The sequence below is a fragment of the Gastrolobium bilobum genome, unplaced genomic scaffold (assembly GCF_033153095.1).
Source record: "Gastrolobium bilobum isolate Gb01-03AN ecotype WA unplaced genomic scaffold, APGP_CSIRO_Gbil_v1 utg516053, whole genome shotgun sequence".
In the NCBI taxonomy this organism is placed as follows: domain Eukaryota; kingdom Viridiplantae; phylum Streptophyta; class Magnoliopsida; order Fabales; family Fabaceae; genus Gastrolobium; species Gastrolobium bilobum.
The window spans coordinates 1,547-9,312 of record NW_026899739.1 but is presented as its reverse complement, the minus strand read 5'-3'; the positions used below and the strand labels follow the sequence as shown (position 1 = coordinate 9,312).

The 7,766-nt window shown below is 38.5% G+C and overlaps 1 pseudogene; it reads left to right on the top strand.

The window, feature by feature from the left end:
* Nucleotides 1-2,987: 2,987 nt before the first annotated feature.
* Nucleotides 2,988-5,948, top strand: LOC133293172 (receptor-like protein EIX2; annotated as a pseudogene).
* Nucleotides 5,949-7,766: the final 1,818 nt, after the last annotated feature.

The window sequence follows — 7,766 nt, the reverse complement described above, 5'->3', positions numbered from 1 at the left end:
AATAGCCCATATTAATTAATTAGGAAATCAAGTGTAATTAATTAATTAAACATGTTTTAGTGAATGAAATTAAGTATGAGGCTTAATGAAATGAATCTGAGTCACTTTGGAATTAAAAAGTGTACTCAGTGAAAATTAAGGGGTATAAATGGGTACTGTCAAAAGTACCCAAAATATAAAAATAAAAATAGTAATATTCCTAGAATAATATTCCAGACTTTTGGGTAAAGTTTGGTAATTATTGGAGTTAAATAGATAGACGAACCAATACCCGCTTAGAGCCACTTAACCTATGTTAAGTGACTTAAGTCACCAAATGCCCCCCATTTCCCAAAAGCCCGTCGAGCCAGAAACCAAGGAGAAGAGAAGAGAAGAGGGAGAGGAGAGGGAAGAAGAAAAGGGAAAGAGAGAGAGAGAGATCAAACCTTGATGGTTTTGGATGATTCAAAAGCCTAAATCGCTTAGAATCTCGCCCTCGTTCATAATCCTTGCTTAGTTCTTTGTGGGGAGCTTTGTGGAGAGAGATTTTGACTCTCAAAAATTCGGCCATTGGTGAGGTTTTGGAGTTTTGGTGGCTTCTACCTCCATGGGAGCTTGAGGAACACTCCCATCATTGTTGTGCAACCATTGGTGGTAAGATTTAAACCCTTGAACCTCATGATTCCTTGAAATTTGCATGGGTTAGGGTTTGTGAATAGTAAATTGGGATTTTTATGAAATGTAGTTGAATTAGCTATGTTCTAGGAAGAATGGAGCTTAGAGCATGTTATGGAAAATGCTAGGAATGTCATTTAATCGGTGGAAATGAGCCTAGATAATCATTTGATAATTGTTCTTAATATTGGAAAATTCATGCTTGGATTGGTTAGTATTCTAGCATGTTGAACAATTAGTGAGTTGAATGATTGATTGGGTCCTTGTGATGTCTAGGATTGAGACATTTGGACCAACCGTGAGTGATCAACCATTGGAGCAAGCTATGGAGCTTGATTAGCTCCATTGGATAGGTGAGTTCATGCTTATGTTGGTATGAATTGGATAGCTTGGTTGATAGCTATGAGATGTTATTGGATGCAATATGTGTTGATTGCATTAAACCTTGTGTAGGTTTTGTTGAGAAGTGAAGTATTGTAATTGACTGACTGTGGAACCTGTTGGTGGTGAACAAAGGTCGAGTTGAAGCATTGAGGTAAGCCTTCGGACCTTGGGTGTAATTCCCTTGACTGTTCTACCAAGCCCTGAAAGGGTGGAGGTTGTGATTGTGTATATAAATGCAATAAAATAGTGTAATGCTTTGTTATACGTATGTGTATGCATTTGGTGTGGCATAGGATGGTGTTTCCCTATGTTGGTATGTGGCATGACGATGCGTAAATCATACTTGGTAGTTAGCTGGCCAGTAGGACTATTTGCATCTGAGTTTCCTTAGGACAGCTTGAGAGCTCGAGGGATTTCTCCTGGAGATGTATTGCACTTTGCATAGATATGTATTTACTGCATTATTATTGTTATTGCTATTACACTGATATGGAACTGTGGGGTGGAGAGATGCTCCAAGGACCCCTGGTTTACTGGATATATTCGTATATCTCACCCCGTGTTGTGGGGACCCCCTTTCAGGTAAGGATGCTGCAGGAGCCTCTGGTGGCAAGTGGCCATATCTGGATTATGCATGAGATGTGGCATTCTTTTTGAGTTTATGCATGCCTTTTGTAGTTGACATGTAAAGGATTTTATTTTGAAAGCCCATGATCATTTGTATATCTTGATTCATTGGATGAACTTAGCCTATGCTCATGCCTTTGGTTACACCTTTTGTTGATGGGAGCCAAGGGAATGATCATAGTGTTTTGTAAGCTAAGTTCTATGATTGGTAAAGGATATTTAATGTAAATGATGTCTACTTGGAATTCAATATATGCATGCTTGTTATGTATTGAGTTGTTGAATTGGTTGGGCTGAAAATCAATTAGGTACCCTCTTCGTTAAACTAGTAAATGATGAGAAAACAAAGGTCATGCTGTCCAAATTCTAGCTAAATCTCATGAGGAGAGGTTGGATGAGTGCTAGGATTTAGTTTTGGGGCATGGACATTGTGGTTTGTAATGGGGATGCATTTTCCCCTAGGCTTGGACTTGAGAAATGTGGGAATTGGAATTCCCTGGCAGCGCGCTTAAGCGCCCAGGAGCGCGCCCAAGCGCCCTGCTGCCCCTGCGAGTGCCAATGCATTCTGCCTCCTCGCGCTGGAGCGCCCAAGTGGGGGCTTAAGCGCCCAGGATTGCGCGCTGGAGCGCCCTGGCGTGCGCTTAAGCGCCCTTTGCTGCAGAAAGTTGGGTGGCTTACTGCCCCCTCGTGTTTTAGCGCCCAGGGTGGGGCTTAAGCGCCCAGGGTTGCGCGCTTGAGCGCCCTGGTCCGCGCTTAAGCGCCCTTCGCCACTGAAGGAGGAGATGCTTCTGTCTCTGCGTGCTAAAACGTCCCAGTGGGAGCTTGAGCGCCCAGGCTAGCGCGCCTGAGCGCCCTGTTGCGCGCTTAAGCGCCCATCCACACTGGAAATGCTGATGCTTACTGCCTCCGTGCGCTTAAGCGCCCAGATGGAGGCTTTAGCGCCCGATAGCGCGCGCTTGAGCGCCCGGTAGCGCGCTGAAGCGCGCGGGGCCTGTGACCAACACTCTCTTGTGTTGCTTCAAATTGTCCTAACTTGGACTACAGTGCTCCGATTTGAGCACGATTTGAAGCCACGGGTAGCTAATGAAGAAACCTACAATATGGTAGAAGTATTGAATTAAACAAGAAGTAAATTAATGGTTTAAAAATGGGAAATGAACATGATGTTAAGCTTAATTTATCTGTTTCCGCAAGGTAATATGGTTATGATCACGAAATTGGGTATTATAAGTTCGGTACGTTTTAAAATGAAAAATTTATCCGGATTTTAATTGAACCCATGTGATTGTAACTGCGCTTAATATCATAATGCGATGTTAACAAACCGGTTCTAGAACGGGGTGTTACAAATTCCATATCAAATTGGGAACCTCACAAATTTGCTCTATCTTGACCTTCGAAATGATAACAACTATGAAACTTTATTTGCTGAAAATCTTCATTGGCTTTCAGGTCTTTCATACCTTCAATATCTTGATTTGAGTTATGCAAATCTATTAAAGTCATTTAATTGGTTACAGACTCTGCAAGCTCTTCCTTCTTTGATGGAGTTACGCTTGCCAGCATGTACGCTCAATTATTATAATCAGCCATCAACAGTAAATTTCTCATCTCTCATCACTCTTGATCTTTCAGATACAAATTCTTTTGTCCCAAAGTGGATATTTGAACTGAGGAAAATTGTTTCTCTTAATCTAAGAGGAAATAACATTCAAGTTTCAATTCCTGATGGTATTCAAAACCTCACATTACTTGAAAATCTCGACTTGTCTGAAAATTCATTCTCTATACCTGATTGGTTATACAGTCTTCATCATCTCAAGTTCTTGGACCTAGGATGGAACAACTTGCATGGGACTATTTCTGATGACCTGGGAAATTTGACTTCCCTTGTTGGACTCGATTTGTCAGGTAATCAACTTGAAGGAAGAATTCCAACTTCTTTGGGACAACATTTGACTTCTCTTGTTGGACTTGATTTTTCACTAAATCAACTTGAAGGAAGAATTCCAACTTCTTTTGGATATCTGACTTCTCTTGTTGAACTTGATTTTTCACAAAATCAACTTGATGGAAAAATTCCATCTTCTTTGGGAAATTTGACTTCTCTTGTTGGACTTTATTTTTCAGTAAATCAACTTGAAGGAAAAATTCCATCTTCTTTGGGAAATTTGACTTCTCTTGTTAGACTTGATTTGTCACATAATCAACTTGAAGGAAAAATTCCATCTTCTTTTGGTAATCTTTGCAACTTAAGGGAGATAGATTTCTCATTTCTCAAACTCAACCAACGGGTTAATGAAATTTTAGATATTCTCGCTCCATGTGTTTCACAAGGACTCGCCCAACTAGAAGCTTTTGGTTCTCAACTTTCAGGCAATTTGACAGATCAAATTGGAGTATTTCAAAATATTTTCACAATGGACTTTTCCAACAACTCAATTCGTGGTGCACTTCCTACATCATTTGCAAAACTTTCATCATTAAGAAATCTTGATCTGTCAAAAAATCAATTTCATGGAAACCCATTTGAAGTTCTTAAATCCTTATCTAAATTGTCATATCTTAATATTGATGACAATCTTTTTCAAGGAGTTGTGAAGGAAGATGACCTTGCAAATCTTTCGAGTTTAACAGAATTTTGTGCATCAGGGAACAATTTGACTTTAAAAGTTGGTCCCAATTGGCATCCTACTTTTCAAGTTATTGAATTGAGAACGAGGTCGTGGCAGTTAGGTTCCAACTTTCCTTCATGGATTCAGTCACAAAAGGATCTTCGCATTTTGGATATGTCCAACACAGGGATTTCAGATTCTATCCCCACATGGTTTTGGGAAACAGTTTCTCATGCTTCTGTTTATGTAAACCTATCTCATAATCATATCCACAGTGAGCTTGCTAATACATTAAAGTATCCGATATCTACTGAAATCATTGATCTAAGCTCAAATCACTTGCACGGGAAATTACCCCATCTATCTCATGGTGTTATTTGGTTAGATCTTTCAAGCAATTCATTCTCTGGATCCCTGACTGATTTATTATGTCAAAAACAAGATGAGCCAATGCTTTTAGAATTTTTCAATCTTGGAGCAAATAATTTATCAGGGGAAATACCTAATTGTTGGATAATATGGCCAGATCTCATGGACGTGAATTTACAAAGAAATCGTTTTGTTGGGTACTTGCCCCCATCCATGGGTTCCTTAGCTAAGCTAGACTCTTTGAACATCCATAACAACTCACTATCTGGAATATTTCCTCCCATTTTGAAGAACACTACAAAGTTGATTTCCTTGGACCTTGGGGAAAATAAACTTACAGGAATTATTCCAGCATGGGTTGGAAAAAGGCTCATAAATTTGAAAATTCTTCGCCTTCGGTCAAATAGATTTTTGGGTCATATTCCAAATCAAATATGTGATATGATTTTTCTTCAGGATTTGGACCTTGCCCAAAATAATTTGTCTGGAAATATACCAAAATGTTTCAACCACTTAAATGCCATGTTGCTAAAGAACAGGAGTATGAATTCATTCATCCATACCGATGTAGACAGCAGGAGTATGGATGGATTCATTCTTAGCAATAGAGAAAGCAGCTCGATGGGAATAAGCAGTGTGGTTACTACACTCATATGGGCAAAAGGAAGAGGTATAGAGTACAGGAATCTTCTTGGCATGGTGACAAATGTTGATCTTTCTAATAATAATTTATCTGGAGGGATACCCAGAGAAATTACAAGTCTAGATGGATTAATTTATTTGAACTTGTCCAAGAATCAGTTGACTGACCAAATTCCACCAAGCATTGGCAATATGAGATCATTAGAATCCATTGATTTCTCAAGGAATCGACTTTCAGGAGAAATCCCTTCGACCATGTCAAACTTAAGCTTTCTTAGCAAGCTTGACTTGTCTTATAATCACTTGAGGGGGGAAATTCCAATAGGCACTCAATTGCAAAGCTTTGAAGCATCTAACTTTGTCGGCAACAATCTGTGTGGTCCGCCACTGCCCATCAACTGTAGTTCCAATCGGCAAATTCCTGATGATGATCACAAAGGCAAAAAGAGTGATGGTCATAATGTGAATGGGTTTTTTGTGAGTATGACATTTGGATTTATTGTAGGATTCTGGGCAGTGGTTGCTCCGTTGTTCATTTATAGATCATGGAAGTATGCCTATTTTCGTTTTCTTGATGACATGTGGTACAAAATGCAATCGTTTTGGAGATTGATTGCATTTTGTAATGTAGTATTACTATGGGAAATAAAATTATGATTGTAATAGTGAGTGCAACCTATCAGTTTGAGATTATAGAAATATACCTAATTAGTATTATTATCTCTATAATTCTCCGCAAGTTTTTCCTTTGAAATTATTCTTGTTATCATTGTTCCTTAAGGTATTCATTGAATTGTATTTATAAATTTCTTTAACACACACTGAATCTACCATTTGTATCCTGTCATAAATACATAGTGTTTCACTACAATAGTTTAGATAAAATAAAACTGAAAATGGTTTTATACCAAATCAGATATTAGAAAACTAGCATGAACGTAGACAAGAAATACATTTGTAATGTATCCACTACCATTTGATCTATGTTCTCATAAATGATTAAACTATTATTCCACCAATTATATGGACAACAATTTTTTTCTATTTTTAATTCTAACCAGATGTAAGTTTAAAAAGAGGAAAAGGAGATGGAAGAGGTAGGTCAATCCGAAACGAAGCTGAATTTTTAGAAAGCATAAGAATGTATTGTATTAAGCCAAACTGTAATTAATATTGTCTGAGATTCAGGACGATGTGTTTCTTATAGGTTTACTTTAAACTGAAGGTTAGAATATAAGCCATTCAAAAAAGAGAAGAATGAAAACAATATCAAAAAAAGAAAATCGGGAATTCTGCTAGAAGTAGTTGATTGGGACAAAGGGCAAAGAATGTGATAGTGTTACACTATCGAAACAGTAATAAAAAGAGGATTAGGTAACAGTATTGTATTATCAATGACAATTCGAGAAACGCCGGCAACTCCAGAGGTAATTGAGGAGGAATAAATGAGTTTGTTACAGATCCTACAACCCATATAAGATAAACAACAACAAACCATTAAGACGACTGAATGTAAATCCTTTTGGGCAGCAGAGCTAGACCCATTATTTGTCCTAAACAGAATTATAAAAGGGAATTGGGCTTCACACTTCTTAAGCCCACTTCTTAAATGTTCACATCACCGCTTCCTTCAGCCATGTGTTGAACTTGAAGTGACAAAGTCACTTAGCCATCCTTGTCTCTTGTTTACTCTATTTCCTTCTCTTTGTATCATTTCTCTCTCTACTCTCTACGTTGAATGCTTCTCTCTATAATATCAGGGCTCTGCTTCACCAGATCATTAGAAATGGCGGTGCTCATATCAATTCGCCCCTCCTTAAAGAAGCGATCTTGTCCTTCGACAAAATTCCAAGTAGGAAACCCAAGTTGCATCTTCAAGCCGTAGACTCTCCAATTGGACCAAAAGTTGTAAAATTTCCTCCTTTCCATGTTGCAACGCTCGAGTACGAAGCACAACAATGGGTCGGACTACGGGATGGTTGTCCCAGCTGACTAGAGGAAGCGGTTCTAGGTGAAAGATTAGGTTTTGCAGAAAAGCTTTGAGGAGAGACAGATGGAACACAGGGTGAATTCGATATTGATCTGGCAGGCTCAGACAGACGATAAGCTACAGATCCAACACTCTCAGTAATGGGAAAGGGCCATAGAAGTGACGGCGTCCTTGGAAAAGGACTGATTGCGTACAGATCCCTGACGATAGGGTCGGAGCTTCACAAGAACGAGATCTCCCTCAGCAAACTGGACATCTCTACGTTTCTTATCCGCTTGGGCCTTCATGCCTTGTGTAACATTATAAAGTGTACTCCGGTTGTTAACACACATGATATTTGGAAGACTTTATTTTAAAAATATTTGACTTTTTTATCTTTTTGCCTCTCATTAATTTTTTAATAATTATTTTGCTTTTTATTGCAAATTATCTACTAATTTGTTCCTCTTTAATCGATTAAATTAAATATTTAATCGATTAAATAG